This window comes from Epinephelus lanceolatus, chromosome 4, assembly GCF_041903045.1.
Source record: "Epinephelus lanceolatus isolate andai-2023 chromosome 4, ASM4190304v1, whole genome shotgun sequence".
NCBI classification, from domain to species: Eukaryota; Metazoa; Chordata; class Actinopteri; order Perciformes; family Serranidae; genus Epinephelus; species Epinephelus lanceolatus.
The window spans coordinates 27,934,070-27,950,897 of record NC_135737.1 but is presented as its reverse complement, the minus strand read 5'-3'; the positions used below and the strand labels follow the sequence as shown (position 1 = coordinate 27,950,897).

At 40.2% G+C, this 16,828-nt stretch overlaps 1 protein-coding gene across 4 annotated transcripts in view; it reads right to left on the bottom strand.

The window, feature by feature from the left end:
• The window catches only part of grik4 (glutamate receptor, ionotropic, kainate 4), a 438,583-nt gene that overhangs the window by 408,443 nt on the left and 13,312 nt on the right, over positions 1-16,828 (bottom strand). The window lies entirely within an intron of this gene.

Here is a 16,828-nt window from a genome sequence, read left to right as displayed (position 1 = left end):
TAGAGGCAATCACCTGGTATAGCAACCACAACAGCAGCGGCTGCAAGCATCCCCACAAGCAAAGCACATCAGGGCTCACTAATCTCTGTCTGCAGCCCCCTCCTCGTCCTCTTCTTCCTCTGCTCCTCTGATCAATACCAGACTCCACAGCACACACCAGGTTCGAAGAGGCTGCTAGTCCACTGATCCCAATCTCCGCCCTTCAGCAGATAAGGCCGGTACAGGAAGGACAGTACAATAATTGCCTGCAACAAACTCGTCAGCTTTCAACGCTTTTTTCTCCCAGCCCAACTCATTAGGCTAATTAAGATGGTAAAAGGGAGAAGAGAAGATCTGAGGAAGCCTGCTAAGTCTACTGAAACTAGACCTATCAGCTACTCTGAGCCCACAAAAGACCAGTTAGAATTCCACTGGCCACCATTTGTTTACGTGTATCTCTGTCCCACAGACAGCCTTCAGCCTGCAATCTGCCACTCTCTCCTGCATCTGCCTTTTTCTCTTAGCTACGCAGGCCTCTCCTCTGTTACTCAGCCTCTTCCAGGCCCTGCTGAATCACCACAGGTGTTTCAGATGGAAAACCTAATGCCAGTGCTCAGTGGAGGAGCGGGGCTTTCTCTCATGAAAGGATGAAAATATAAACTGTAGCAGCAACTTGAATCACTGGAGGATAAGAAGCAGGTGTTTTCTGTGGGTTACAAAGATAGCACTGTAACAGATGCAGCCTTGTAACTTATACACAAGGCAGGTGTCAGACCTGGGTATTACCAAAAGCAAATGTGAATGAAGCAGGACCAAGCTGTGATCGGTGGAAGAAGAACAACTTGTCCATCGGAAAGAGCAGAGTCGAATCTCTATTATTAAGCTAAAACACAATGTAACCCACACACGTTTTTTGTTTTCAAATGACTCACTGAGGAGGGAAAACTGAGAGAGAGGGGGGAGGTAGTGAGAGGGGAGGAGGTGGGATAATGAAATGGTCAATCTAATTTTAGATCTAATTTTATTTCTAGAGTAACTGAGACTGAGAGTGCTTTCAGACTGGCAGTTTAGAACAAGGGATGTACCTAAAAATAGCATACGATGGTCAGTTGTGTTACCTACGTAAATATAACAAGTCCTGCAACAACACGACCACATAGGTAGTTTGTAATCCACAGGAGCGCTGCCTAAATTACCACCTTATTGTTGGCAGGAGATCAACACATCCTCAAACCTGAACAACAGAATAGGTTGTACATGATTGTTGACAGTCACAGTTTAAAAACGACTGACGCTGTATAACAGTCACAACTGCACCAAAACTACTTTGTTAGGTTTAGAAAAAAAAAGGTTGTAGTTTGGATACTAAACATACGTCACATGCCATACTATGTCACATGGTTAAAATAACCCAACGTTGACTCTTGGTTTGACACAAGACACAAACAGCGGTCTCCTGGGTGAAAGTCAAGTGTTTGTTTTCTGTTGTTAGACATAATTTAATCAGCACTATTTAGTTGTACATATTCTTCAGTACAATGTCATGATGTCAGTTTGAAAAGTTATCAACAGTCGGGTAAAACTAATTTGAAAATATGCAGGGGAGTCTCGTCGCGGTTGCAGCTGTGCCAGCTGTACAAGGTCCAAAAATCTAAGTGTATCTCTGTAAATCAGTTGTCACAAAAGAATAAACAACCATCTCTGTCTGAAAGTACACTTAGCTGTAATGTCTTCAGGTTCGATACTGGAATTAAAGCAAAGATTAGGTTAATAAACAACTTTTTAGGTTTCAGTTTTGCGAGATTTTCCAAAAAATGTGAGCCGACAAGACCATGCATCAGACACACAACACTCTGTATGACGCAGGATGTAAAGCACTGCCCCGTGCCCCCTCAGGGAAATACCAAGTTTTTAGGGAGTTGCCACTAGAAGTCATCAACTACTGATCAACGTAAATATGGGTTGCAATATGCTGCTTATGCAAAAAATCTATGGGGTTGTTGACAGTCTCGAATCTCATCTTCATCTTCCAACAAACCTATTGTGACTGCTAACAATCTTCGGATTGCAAATGATTCAAATCATTTACCCTCTCATTTTGATGCTGCCTTCAACCCTGAGAAAAGTGTAGACCTACTTAAGAACATTACACCCACTAACGTAGACAGGACTGTCATCACTGTTGATGAAGTCGTGTGTTTTTAATGTACCACCTCAAGGAAAGCCCTTGGCCCTGACTTAAGCAGTGCTCTGGATTTTGACCATACTTTGACCTGGAAATTGGCCCCTGTCTGGCAACCTATCTTTCAACTGTCCGTAGATACTCACACCGCTCCATTAGCCTGGACAACATCTCACATTATACCATGATCCGAGTGAATACTCTATTCTGCTTGGCTGAGGGGTGCTGATAATGGACACCCACTAAGTAGTTCTGGTGAAAGTGACTGTTCACCTTTTTAATTAATGTGCTGGCTACAAAATAGTATTGGTCTGTATCTAATTTGAGTAAGGGACACAGTCGAAGCATCTGTTGACAATTCATTCACGACACTGAGAGAAGTCCCTCACATGCTGCAGGTACTTCACTGCCCCTCTAAACTTATGCAATCATATCACATCCCACTCGCGGTTCAACTCGCTACCTCAGGCTGTGGCCGACAGTAACATTACACAGGGTGTATCATTTGTTTGTCAAAATCTTGAGATTGATTTGAAGTCAATTAGCTAGTCTGTTTGTCAACTGTATGCAATGTTATTAACTTTGAATCTCACTAGCATTATGTTAGCTTTCTGGCTAACAGCTGGGCAAAAGGGTTCTATGAGCTGAGCGGACTAGAAATATCTCCCGTTGCTAAGCTGTATCTAATGTTCATCGTGCTTACTGAGATGTGAACGTTTCCTTCGTGTAAGAAGGAAAATTAGAAAGGGGTGGTAATGATTGTTCCATGTATTAGGTAAACCCTTACAGAGTCCAACGCTAAGGTTTTTTTTCACTTGTTTCACAAGTTGGTCAGAGATCTAACAAATATGACAGTGTCAGGGCTTAAAGTGAAAAATTTTCCTGAGCCTGAAACCTCGGGGGGGGGGGGGGGGGTCTCAAGATTTAGGAACATACAATTTTATTGAATACAATAATGCTGCTGTTTTGTGCTATGACCTATTTAAGTGCTGGAAGTTGTTATTTACGTGACAATGCTTGAACGCAACACAAGCTCAGCACGAGTGCTGTGCTGCATGTTTGTCTGTGCGTAACAGCAGTCTGTTGATGGTTATTTACACAGTGTCCATAACAATAACTTTGTCAGCTGACAAACTGCACCGGGCTCAGGGTCAGGTTTGGTCAGGAAAATGCGGCCCAAGCCGCTTTAGCGTGCTCACTGTGTGAGTGGCGGAACTCCGCCATGCGCGATACAGAGAGCAGAGCAGAATTGTTAACGCATGACCATGTAGAGACAGAAATGACACAATGACATAACACCATAAATAGTATATTGTTATGTTATTATATGAAGCGTCCGTCATGCAAAATAATATCAATGGGGGCTGTGGGCAGGACATTGTTACACAGCGTGTGCCTGTGACTTCAAGCAGAGAGACCGCTGCATCAGAGCAGAAGAGCACGTTTTAAAATACATTTATTTTATCAATTAGTTATTAACTTTTACTATTTTTAGCAATTTGCCCGATTGGGCAAGTGAGTTGTTAGTTTACATGCCCGACCTTGAGTTTTACTTGCCCTGGGCAATCGGGCAATCGTTACTGTTTAACCCTGCCTTAGGTGCTACCAAGGAAGTTATTGTTTGTTAAAAGCTTTAGATTTTGATAGCAAAAAGCATACAATTATATGAATATTCTTACTTTTGATTTCTTTTTTAAGTGACCATGCTATCAGCGCTATAATGCCCTTTGAAATATCTATTATTACTTTTTGACAGCGAAGGCATGAAGGCACTAATGGTTTACACCTCCACAATGTCTGTACGCTAAAAGCATTTCTGCCAAACCCTTGCATGTTCTAAATGTGGAATATCAACTTCTGCTCTCCAACAGGCAATTCAGAGTCCCTCCATTAAAACACAACAGGGTGAAAAATTATATTCTTTATCTCTATTATACTTCAGTCTATCCTGATGCAGAACCAGAATCAGTGTGCTGCTAATTAAGACCTGAATCTGAGGATATTATGTGATGTGTTCAATAGTCATGACTGTTTGGTGTGCTTTTTATGGGTATGTGTTGTTTGTGTAATTGTATCCTTAATTTGTGTGTGAACTTCTTGAGTGGAGCTATCTGAGGACACAAAATGGATTTGTATTGTATTGTATTGTAAATATAAGTATCGGCATCAGCAGATAAACAACTCGGTCCAGGATCTGACCATGAAAAACTGACTGGGACATCCCTCCAACACAGGTATGCAAATTTCCTGACCAGCCTCTTGGTGTGATAACATTACTGGCACCTCTGCATTGTTGGCAAGGCAAACTGAAGAGATAAAATGCTCCACTGATGTATAAGCAAAGCATAATTTAACTAGATGACCTTTGTGAGTTGTTGAACTCCCTTGAGTCATTTTCATTTGGCTCTGCCAAGCTGTATATTCCTTTCCATTTTTCCTGCATACGTCAAAAATGGGCACTGATCTCCTTTCCTGGCAACAGTGGTAAGACATGCAAACTCAGGCATGGACTCAAACAAATGAACATAAAAAAGGTATAAAATACTGTATCTTTGTGTGTCATGCTCATTATACAGTCATCCTTACCTAGGGCTGGTAGCCCTGTCACTGGGTCAACTACGAACACTTGACTCATAATAGAAATGGGGGGTATAAGGAGGTCAACAAGGTGTGAAGCCCAGTGAGCAGTAAGTAGAGTTGTGAAAGTTCTTTGGTGAAATTAGTGCTTTGGGAAGAGATTAGGCCTGGCACTGTATCCGTCAACTGTTTTCATTCCATTTTGTTCAATTTAGGAATTAAAAAAAACAAAAAAAACAAAAAAAAACAAAAACAAAAACACCTTTTACTCAGTCACTGCTCCTACACCTCCTGCCAACTGTGTACTCAGATAAGGATGTTGTGTCTTGGTATGATAATTTGCCTTAAATTTTTATAAGATTCTCTTTCTCTTCTCTAGACTTCCTTTCAAGTCCCGTACATGGCTTGGACTAACCTGAAAAAAAAAATCAGTCATCAGTCAGTGGCTTTGAAATTTCAACAGGCATTTGGCACAGAAAAATATGGGAAGCCTTTGTCAAACTGTTGTTTTTCACTAATTAATCACAGTGTGCATCCTAAAAGGGAAACATGATGAGGTGACATTAAGGAAGCAATTTGCAACTTACATATTACAAACTGAACTGTTAATATTAATGACCTCAGTTTAAATATTGTCTTTGGGAGCTGTGACCTGATTTTAAGGGCCATCTGGGCCCCTACATATGAGATTAAACTGCTTTAAAATATTACACACACCTGAGATGTGCTGCACAATTTAGTGTTGAGTGATGCTTTCATTAAAAGGCTAATCAGCAGTGTGAGGCAGGCATCAATGATGTGAAGGACATCATAATGAGACTTTTTTTTTTCTTTGCCAAATTACTATTGACTTTGGTAATTTGGCTCTGTCCACGAGTGCAAGCCTACTATCAATGCACACTGCCCCACTTACAAGTTATTATGTCTACCCAGAAAAGGGGATGGGTCCTCTGGATTTCCAATGAGATAAGAGCACTACTATGTTGTGTCACCAGGATATGTACAATACCAGAAAACCAAACCACTGGAGTGGACAAGAGTTGGGAGGAATCACCTGATAATATCAGACAAGACACCTTTCACTGTGAAGCAGGAAGCATGACGTTATTGTCATTAACGTTGACTTAGACTTTGGATCAAACTGCTACAACTACACATCAATGCATGAACATAAGCTATTGGCATTGTCTGTTGTATTGGTAAAGGGAACAGGCACTGAGAGTGCAATGTGCCATGAACATGTCTCTCTTTGTGGCACTCAACTGACCTGACTGCTGGCCAAGCCTGGCATTTCATGCTGGCCAGGACAAGTCATCCTTTGTCAGCCGTTTGCTTTTACTAAAAGAGGGCACTAGAGCTGCACAAATCTGATCAAAGTAGAGATCATGATTTTTAAGGTCCAGTTTCCAGAAGTTAGGAGCATCTATTGGCAGAAATGGTATATAGTTAGTTATGTTCTACAGACAGCATGTATGCAACTGCATGAAATGGGAAAAAGCCTGTCGTCTAATTTTTAGAACATTATCGAAAAGTTAACAAAATAGTTTTTCTGTCTCTGTTTTAAAAAATGATTTTAAAAAACAGTACCTAATACACAGCTCACCAGTAGCCTGATGTAGCTTGTGCCCCAAGACACTGAGGCTAAGCCTAGTCATAAAGACAGACTGCTTTCATGCATTTGATCCATTGTTAGCAAAACATTTTTTTCCACCCCCAAACTCCAGTAGTTATTAAAAGTCTCATTCAATCCTGTGTGATCCTCAACGACCCTTTAAGACAGTAAACTCAGACTGTGCATGATGAAGTCATCACTGATGAAAACAAACTGTAAGGCTCATGTATGGTTCAATAGTTCATCTTCAAAATTATGTTTTCTTCATTTGTGCTTCAACTGCTGCTTGACACTGAATGGCAGTGCATGACAATGAGGCAGGTAGCATAAGAAAAAGAAAAGTGGCCAGAAGGCATTGAGCAGCATTTATTTGGCAAAGAATAAATCATTTGTTCTGCAGTGGTGACCAGAGTCATATTTTTGGCTTATGTAGATTAAGTCATACCCTAGTCTTTTTATAATGTCAACATTTTTCATTGTTTTTCTGGTCTTTTTGTGACATTTCAGGAGGTGGTACTATTTGTCGGTACAACTTTTGCCTGCAAAGTAATGTAGGTGTTTTAAACTGTCATCATCATCATCATCTTTGAATCTGGTGTCACACAGGAGACTGCACAACTTTTTTTAACAGTGTAAGCACGATTTTGGGGGGGTGGATAAAGTCATTTGTCCTTCACCATTGCTTAGTCTCTGTGACTTTGATACATTTTTGTTGTTTCGTAAAAGCTTTTTCTTTCACTGCAGAAATTAGGTGCACTTGTTTTAATGCAACAAATCACCCCACAAATACAAGCTCAGCATCACTGTCACATAAAAACTGGGTGGTATAGAAGCCAAAATTGAGATTGCGATCGTATTCCAATTAATCATAGAGTTGTAGAAGGTGAGCAGAAAACACAAAACAAATCGTGTACATGGCAGGGCGAGCTGGCAGCTTTGGATATCTGTAGCTGCTTCTTTTATGTGGGCAATCACCTCCACCTGTTCACTGCATTCTTTCTTTTCATTGTAGTTTCAGCTTTACATAGTTAGTCCTTTAATGGAGTCTACGGTTTATTCAAATCTTAAAGCTCCAACACACACAATCATTACCAGAGATCAAACAGCCTATAGCTCCACATGACATCAGTATATATTACGCTCTCTAGCAGTGCTTACATGTAGGTTATGTCTAAATCAAAGTTTAATTCACCATAATAATGGAGTCATCAACTGTGTAGATCACATAACATAACGATGTTAGTCATATTTTACACAGTTATGTTGTCTTCATCTAATTTTGAAAATGACTTGAAATGAATAAGAGCCAAATTAGCTAATGAGCTGGAAGTACACAGTGCAGAAACCCTTTCTTCCAACACTACGCTATTCTTAATGTTACAGCGACAACTTGGACTTAATGTAGACTATAGAGAAAAATGATCCATGCATTCATGAATATCATGCTTGAAAAGGTCAGAAAAGATGGCTCTGTAATGATGAAAGATCTCTCGCAGCAGAGGAAAGTGAATGTGCATGTGGGTGTGGGTTGGGGGTGTGGACTGGGCATGCATAGTGTGGGCTAAATGAGAAGCTTCAGGCAACAAGACTCCAATTTTCCAGTCTCCTCCTTTTGCAGGTCACATACTGTGATCAGCATGAGCATACAGGTAATTATAAGCAATCAGTTCTGCACCTTTTCATCTCTCCCCTCATCTCTGCTTATGAAAGACATGCATGAAATAGAGAGCTGTACCAATCCAGACAGGTAGGACAGAAAGGGCGATACAAAAAATATTTTCAATGGATGTGCATTCATAGATGTACGTAGGTGTGAGTCCTTTCAGTCGTACAACTATGCAGAATTTGCAAGTGTGTCTCTCTGAATGTGTTGACTCACTAAGACATATAGTAGATATGTATGTATAACATACCTTCCCTCTTGTCCTTGTGCAGTAAGACAGGGTCAACTGTCAAGCGGAAATGTGGGGTTAATGGGGATTAATATGTGGACCTTTTACCCGCCTCCACTCCCTTTGTTTCCTCAGGTTATGAACTGACAGACCACAGAGCATAGATGATGCTCGCAGCAGCCGGAGGAACTGCCTCGTCTTTGTGTTTATAAATCACAAGCAATTTCAGGAGCATGCAACGTCCAGTTCTGGAGTACATATATCAGTCAGATATACAACGACAGACCTAGCTGCTACTACATTAAACATAAATACATTTACAATTTATGCATAGTTTTATGTCACTATATGCTATACAAACTATGCATCAGCTAGGAAATGTATGCAAATGAATTAAATCTAGTGCAATCTTAAGTAGCAAATATAACCTTCCCTCTGGAATATTTATGGAATTATAGATGCAAAGAAGCTTACATTCATAAATAATTGTCAGTCTGCCATTGGGCACCATTACGCCATATACGACTGACCATTGTTTGATTTTCTGGTTCTTCAGCCTAGTGACGCAGTGATTTCAACCATATAGTACTCTTTCTCCTTAAAAAAGTATTTCACTGCTAGAAAGACAGGAATTATTTTGAAATTGGTGCTTCATGACCATAGAAAGCAGAGAAAAGGGCTGTGGCATTTGCTCAAGAGGTAAAAACCCTACAACTACCAGAGCGCACTGTGCCACACGATGTACACATGAAGCAATATGGAAGCCAGCTGGTAGAAAATGGTCTCCATTTACTGTCAAATAGTAAGTTTAAATATGTTTCTGAAAACAAGGCAAGAAATAGGAAACACAGCTACAGAATCTTGTGTCATATTTGATTAGCACTGCGTAGTTTTACCATTTGATCTCAGTATTGTTGGCCTCTGTTTTAACAATAGAAGAAAACAGATTGGCTCCACTTCCTGTTCACAAATTCTCCTAAGAAAGCCAAACAGTGTACTAAAATATGTTTCTGAAAACATTTTAGGCTAGAAATAGGTAATACAGTGGCAGAATGTTGGTTTAAATTTGATCAGCACTACCTAGTTTTACAGTTCCATCTGAGTTTGAGAGTTTGTCCAAAGTTGTGGGCATACAAAAATGCCATGACAGCAACAGTCCTCGAGCCAGCAAAAATCCACCGAATGAGTTGGGAGATGGGCAGGGAGATCTGGGAGCTGGTAAGATGGAGGGAAGTTTACCACCGTTCATTTACACATACTACCTGCACTGTTATGCTACAAAGCTGGTTGGAAATCAGCAAAGTATCCCTTTAATCCCCCCAAACCTTACATTTGTCTTGCACAAGCAAAACACACAAATACACACAGACTTTGTAGCACAAGAGAGAGTTTTTCCTTACAAATATGACCAAAACTGTTTAATCAGATTCACAGTTGCATGAGAATGGTTGACTAGTTTGTTCTCTTCTCCTCACACTGAGTACAAAGTCAGAGACTACTATCTTTTTATTTGCTGTCACAAGCGGCACAGAACATTTGTGAAAGTCTGTGGTTAGCTGGCTGACAACTGTTTGCAGTGCCTGCAGTCTGTTCATGTGCAACTGTTAACAGAAGACATGAGGTGACCTGAGCCGATGCATCAGTCCAACTCAGAGCTCTAAGAAAATAAACACTTTGCTGCTAAGTAATGCAACTGCAACATTATCATTTGTTTCTGGCATGACAAGAGCAAAATGTATGCATTCAAATACGTTTGTGAAATTATGTAAGAGTGCAAATCTTCTTGAATTTATTCATCATTTTACTTTAAGACAACAGACCCCTGGTTCTGCCTTTCCAGCCAATAAATTCTTGCATGGCTTGACATGCAAAAATGGCTGTGCTATTTTGGGCCCTGTCTGATCTCACTCCATTTAATACTATTTTTCTGGAGATCCGATAGCCTAGAACCCATCAGAGAGGGGCATACAGTGACTTCTCCTCACACCTTTTACACAGGAGCATTGCCCCTGTTCATATCTGTGCTATTCATATATTGAGAATGAAGTGAGAACAGAGTTTTGAGGTCAACCAAGCTCATCATATCTAAAATGCTATTAACACACATTTTGTCATCTGCTGTGCTCATCAGAATGGAATGAGTTCACAGATTACACACAATCCTAGGGCGTTCGATTCGAGTTCTCTGACAGAGTGAGCCTCTCTTCTCCATTCCAAATCTCTCCAGTAACTCAGTAACCCCTGAGGAGGCTACCATCTGAATACTGATGTAGTCATACTCCCAGTCAGAACACAGTGAAGAGCCATAATCCCAAGGCCCCTGCACAAGGACGTCCTCCTTGAACCATAATCACCCTTACATCTCTTATCAGCCCCGGCCTAGAGAACATGATTAAAAAGTGGCCAGGACATACTGCCTCTGCCCCTGGGATATGACTAGTCCCTGCTGTCGCATGTCAATCAATCTGAAAGGTGCAGATGTGCACTGACTCGCAACCCCCACTAGCCAATTAGTTTGACTGGTAAACCACATAGCATATGCCGTACATTAACGGGTCTCAGCAGAAAAAGTGGGGTCTCATAGAGCTACAAGTGTTGATGAGGAGTAAGCGGAGAGAGATAGCTCTGCAGCTCTACAAGACTGACTGATGACAGGGAGAAAGGAGGGGTCAGTGGCACCTGATCTCCAGAGTCTGGTGCAAACCAATGAAACTCAAATCTCCCATAAAGAGAGTAAGATTAGGCGGAGAGGAGAGGAAAGGAGATAACTGGAAGACGACAATAAGTGGAGGAAGCAAGCTCAAAGGAAATGGAAGCAGACTACAGACAAAAAAGGCTAGGTGCAGAGGACTAGCAGATCAATCGGGCCTGGGAAGCATAGTCACTGAGTGTTTCTCCTGAGAGACAAGTCAGACTACAGACACCGAAAAAGTCTCAGAGTGAAAATGGATGGATACTATTTGGTTCCAATGCCTAATCATAATGAAGAAGCAAAAATAGACAGAGGGGAGCATGACAAGGAATGAGCATCCAGAGGAGCAAATAGAAAATGGAAAAAGTAAAATATGATCTTTAAGAAAATGACTAAAATGGAAAGGGCAAGAATGGTTGGAGAAAAGGGTACTGCAAAAAAAGAGGGGGTAAAAGAAAAGGAAGCAGTTAATGACCAAAGACCACCATGTTTAGCTCCAGCGCCACGGGACCTGACCAAATGGTCTCTTTTGTCACCGCAAGACAAATCACAGCAGTTGTTAAAACCTACATGAAGAAAGAGTACAATTTTTCTTCTTTGGATTACACTCTGGGGGCTCAAGAATTTATTGTGCAACACAAGTCTCCCTCAGTCAGCATGAAGCATCATACTCTATTGTAAACTACTTCCAAGAACAGGAGAAGGGTCTTGTCTTAGGCGTCAAGGTCACACTAAACAACCACAATCCATAGAAATATAAACTGTACTATTCAGAGATGGTCTTGTTGTGGCCAAGTGAAGACGGGCAGAGTTCTAATTTTCATCTTCAAGAACTGGAGAGGGAATAACAAGTGGTCTGGCAATGCTAGGAAAGGCACATTATTGAGCAGAGAGCTCGTGTCTTGCCTGCAGAACTATAAAATGCCCATTTGGATATGATTCAAAAGAGAATATTGATGTTTGATAAAATTCACATTCACAAATCAAAGTGAAGTGCAAGGCTGCCTGCTGAGCTGGCGAGGGGGACTTGGGAAGGCACAGAGAGCTGGTTCACAAGATGGGGAGCTTTAGGAGTGATGTACCAGGATCAATTCTAACAATGTTCATTTTCCACAGACACCAATGGGAGAAGTATTCAATGAGAGATAGAATAATATGATAGTCTCCAGGACTGAGACCCAGAGTGGGATGCCTGAGATTTCGCTGAATAAATATTCAGAATTTCAACATTTACTGGCCATACGCATCTCACATCATATCTGTATAGTGACTTTGTTATCGGTTCATGGAAGCTACTTTATTACACTTAGGCTTAAATAGGATCCTTATGACTATAATAGGTATTGCCCAATTTCCCTTATCCCATTAGATGCCGAGAGTTTGTCTACAATAGGTTAGAAAAAGCAATTACTTCTCTGGTGGATGAAGATCGAGTGGGTTTTATTCGTAACGGTAGCTCTACAGATAACATTAGATGCTTTATTGACATAGTGTGGGCAGTTTTAAATTCCAGTTCATTAAGTGCTGGAAACTGAAAAAGCATTTGACAGGGTAGAGTGAAGGACCATAGCGTTCTTTGGATTTGGGGAGGCATCTACTAAATGGGTATGTCTACTGCATAACCCGCCTAATGGTTATATATCCTCTTATGATAAACTGGGGAGGGGGCACACCATGGATTGCCATTTAGTTCTTAGCTGTTCTGTTTGGTGTCATATAATAGTTCTGTCCATTAACTTATGTTTTATGCAGACGACATTCTTCTGTTTGTTTTGGACCATGTAACAATACTGTCCTCAGTTCTAAACACACTAAGATGTTTTTCTGGGAAAAAGATTAACTAGGCTAAATCTCAGCCTTTGCCCTTGACAAAATCCTGTCCAATCACATTCATTCAAGCTGGCAAGTTTCGGTAGCCTGACATCACTAAACCATTTAAAATGGCAAATTAGTTTGGAACCTCTCAGTTCGTTTTCAGTTTCCAAGGTTGTTGTGAACAGTCATAAACCAAAATGCCTTTGGACACTTTTGGGTAGACCCACAGCCAAGTAGAGCAATGAAACGTGACACTATGCAACGTGACATGTATGAACATACTACAGTGTATAGAGAGGAGTTGTGATGATGTTTGGTGTTTTGCCATCTGCATTTGAAAATAGTTCTTCAACAGAAACTTCCACATCAAGTGCAGTCATCTTGGTTGTCCTAAAAATGTCTCAGTAGTACTCCTCTTTACTAAGCTAGGTTTATGCTACCTGTTGTGTCCCAGATGTGACGTTGTGCAAGCCAAAAATGACAACATCACATATCTTGCGTTGAGTACAAAGGCTCTGCAAGTTGTCAGTCACTGTATCAACCGCCACACATTAAATAAATGGTTCTGATTGCCCAAACCAGGGCCCCTTGGGCAGAAAATCTGCTTGAATACAAGGGGAACCAGAGGCATCTGCCTCTCTGGTTCCCAGGCTAAGGTTTCAGTGGACTTGGCAGTGATTACAATATTGTGGTGTCCTTTTCCCTCAAAACTGGCAATTTGACCTGTAAATTAAGAAAATTGATATTGATGCAAACCTTCACTTTATCTATTTCTGTGGGAGGATGTTAACATTAAGACTGTGTTCTGTTAATTTCTGAGGAGTTTAATGTCCTTCACTAAGAACCTCAAGAATTTTATCTTGAGCTCCTTGGTGAAAGACATTAAACATCTAAATTATAATAGTAATACTGGGGTCAATAAAAAAGGGCCAGCAGTTCTTAAATGTGTCTGAGAAAGAGATTTTGGTGTGTCATTTTATTAACAGGAATGGGATGAAATCTGCAGCAACTCCAGGATAATGTCAGATTTACTGAGATTTAAGGCTAAGGGTTATATAAATCAAAATTTTACAGTTACTACTCAGATTAGATTATATAGACCCGGTTTAAAAGATTCTACAGTCTGCTGGAAATGAAGGTGCTGAAGGTACACCTGTACATGCATTCTGGACATACCCCAAAAATGTGTTTGGTTGCAGTTCTTCTTCGAATTTTCTGCTAACTGCTGCTAACAGCTTTTTACATCTCCTGGTGGTGGGTTGCACACAGAATTCGATGTTCACATCTTTTACACAGACCCATGTGGTGGAATAATGGCACAACATCCCTGCCTTGAAGAGGCAGTGTAAAAGGGGGCTACAGATGGGTGACCAATTAAAGGGAAAACCAAAATAAAGTGTCCTAGAACAGCTTCACTGCACCTTGGCATAGATTCTGGGACTCTACTGAAGGGATTTACATCATTTTTCAAAAAGATATGCCCTCATTTTATGTTTTTAAGATGCTAGTGGAGAGTGCTGTCTTACATACTGGTCCAAAATCTTCCACAGATGATCCACTGGGTTGAGATCCAGTAACTGTAAGAGGCACAGCATGTGGTTTTTAATACTTCTCTGTGAACTGAAGGCTGAAAGATTGGTAAAACTGAAAACACGTTTACTCTAATTACTTATTCATTCCCAAAATCACTTTTTAAACTGCCTTTCCATGAAAACAAATCTTGAAATTTCACACAACAATCCAGTGCAGCTCCAAGATTGTTCCACACCTCTGCCGTGTTGTCAGTTTGTTTTGAGTCTGTTTATCCAGGGCTTTTGCACGACTTGTTGTTTGTGGCATTTAAATCAGGAATGAAAATATCTGTATGCTGTGACTTGCTGCAGGTTTTTTAAAAATTGTCTGATTTCACAGTGGCTGACCATACACAGCCCATACTGCTGCTGCTGCTCCTGAGTTGGTTTATTTTTATCTTGAAGCCATTGGAGTCTCATAATAAAAAAAGTTCTGCTGTCTATCTCCCACTGAATAAATTCATGGCTCTACATGTTAAAGAAAATCCTACCCTGCCATAATGCTGCTGGGAGGAAGATAATGGTTTAAAAAACTATAAACTCATTTAAATAAATAAGTCTTTCCTGCAGAGAAAAAAGAATCATGTAGTAAAAGTTGTTATTTGTTTTTGGGACATCATGTCAGTATATTTCTATGACACAGTAAAAAATGTGGAAGAAGCATCGAATGACTCTGCATCACCTCGGCTATCAGGTTTATGATGTTTGTCTCTACCAAAGACCTTTTAAAAAGTGTGTCTTGCCGCAACTTTATATGCTACAACTGAAGCGAATAATGCATGGCCTTTGTAAGACAAACAACTATGAAAAGATAAACAAACGTTTTATGCAGAAGTGAAGCCACAACATTCAGAAACGCAACACCTGAACTATATATGGTTAAAAGATGCTATTTCCACCTTAAATGCTAAGTTTATTTACTATTTATTCATTTGAAAAAAATGAATGAAATGAGTAATTCTGCATGGTCAGGCGGAGCAGTTAGGTCTGAAAGGCAATGGTGAGAGACACTGTAACTCAACAATAGCCACAGTCTGACAACATGACATGACCTAATTGCACTGTGTTCCTGTGCTGATGGACTCGTACATTAACTTACATTTTATGGATCATCACCAGAATGACACAAAGTGGTAGGTAAGGACCGGCTGCTATGGCAACAAGTATCATACAGCCAGGATAGTGCTGGATAAATGCTTTGAAAAGTTTTTTTCCCCCTATGCACACAAAATTACACTTTCTTTAGACACAACAGTGTGGTCAACATGCAAATTCTTGGGAGACAAAGTGATACAGAGCTCCATCGTGCAAATGATACTGCATTGTATTCATCTCCAAAACAAATCCTTCGCAGTTCAAGCCATCTGTAAAATTAGAGGTTAATCATGGATGATTACCTCAGCAAAAAGTGAGCAAGATTTGTCCAGCTCACTTGCATATCTTTTATTAGTTTACAACCTTAATGTGTTATTGATTTGCAGTGGTGAAAATCTCACCTCCCCTGTAGCATAATAATGAGGGTGAGGCGACGGCAAGGAGACCATTTATCTGTGTCAACATAGTGCAAAGGGAAATTACACATCTCTCCTTTCCTTATGTTTGAGTCTGAGACTGGGGCCATTTCAGAGTCCATTACACAGGCCGTCTTTGAAATCCACCCTGATGTACAGTGACCTAAAGGGCTTTGTGAAATTGCGTGAATGAATGGCTGCCAACTGCCTGACTCAAGGCACCAGCTTTAGTTTACCTTCTAAGAAAACAATCAATATGCCCTCTCATTTTTACATTGCATGCCACTAAGTGGTACATGAGGAGGACACTGAGGAGAGAGTGCATAAAAACAAACTTTTCTTTTAACCCAAACTGAAGTCCATGTCCTTCATTAAAATTTTACGTATTTACTATATATATTTTATGCACATCAATAACATGCCATATACTGCACTGTATATAAATATATATATATAAAGGTGGAGTCAGAGATTCTGGAGAAAGATTCTTGGCAATGTGCTGTGAAGTTCAGCATGCTGGCATGTGCCAGATTTACCATCCCTCTTGCCCTTACTGTCCTTCTCTTTTTACATCCATGGAACTTTCCCTTGTCCTGTGCACAAGCATGATGCCCCCTGTTGGTGCCAGGCTAGAATAGTGTTGGGTGACTTGGTCCGATCCACACCAGATTTTTGTTTCAGTGGACACACCCAATAGATAGTTGGCAGACCTTGAGGAGATATTAGCTGAATTTGACGAAAAGCGTATTGGATTAGAATCACTGACTGCACCTTTTATAGTGTTAGATTTAAATATATATGTTAAGTATATAGAAAATTTTACAAAGACTGTTTTAAGATATAAAAAACAATATAATTTGAAATCAAATTTAAATCAATTTAAAACACATATTGTGTACAAAAGTGACAATGTAGTGGGGCTGAATGACTTGGGGAAAATTTCTAATTATGATTTTTCTGATTTGTAATGCAATTCAACTTCTAATAATATTTTTTT